This window comes from Lytechinus pictus, chromosome 10 (assembly GCF_037042905.1).
Source record: "Lytechinus pictus isolate F3 Inbred chromosome 10, Lp3.0, whole genome shotgun sequence".
Lineage (NCBI taxonomy): Eukaryota > Metazoa > Echinodermata > Echinoidea > Temnopleuroida > Toxopneustidae > Lytechinus > Lytechinus pictus.
This window is the reverse complement of record NC_087254.1, coordinates 36,779,854-36,780,270: the sequence shown is the minus strand read 5'-3', so window position 1 is coordinate 36,780,270 and position 417 is coordinate 36,779,854.

Here is a 417-nt window from a genome sequence, read left to right as displayed (position 1 = left end):
TGTAACGCTGCAGTCACATCTCCCCTATGGTGGCCGTTTTATTCATTCAAACCACCAATATATGTACATGTAGCTGGTGCAAAAAAAATGTTAAAGCAGCTGTTTTCGACTCATCGTACGGCTGCCGTAGGGAAATGTGACTGAGGTACAACTCTTAACATTCAGAGTCTAGACAGGTCACGTACTGACATCGCTTATTGAAATACATGTATGCTCAACAAACAATGTGAAAATAATGTGTGTTGGCGGCAACATGCCATATTTCATTTTCCATGAATGCCGACCACTGTTGTATTGTGCTGCTTGGATAGTTTTGTTTTTTCACAGCATAAATTTTCAATGCAACTATATGTATCATTGTTTGAAAAACAGACATTGGCCCAGCAACTTAAACCCATTGTTGGAATGTATAGTGTA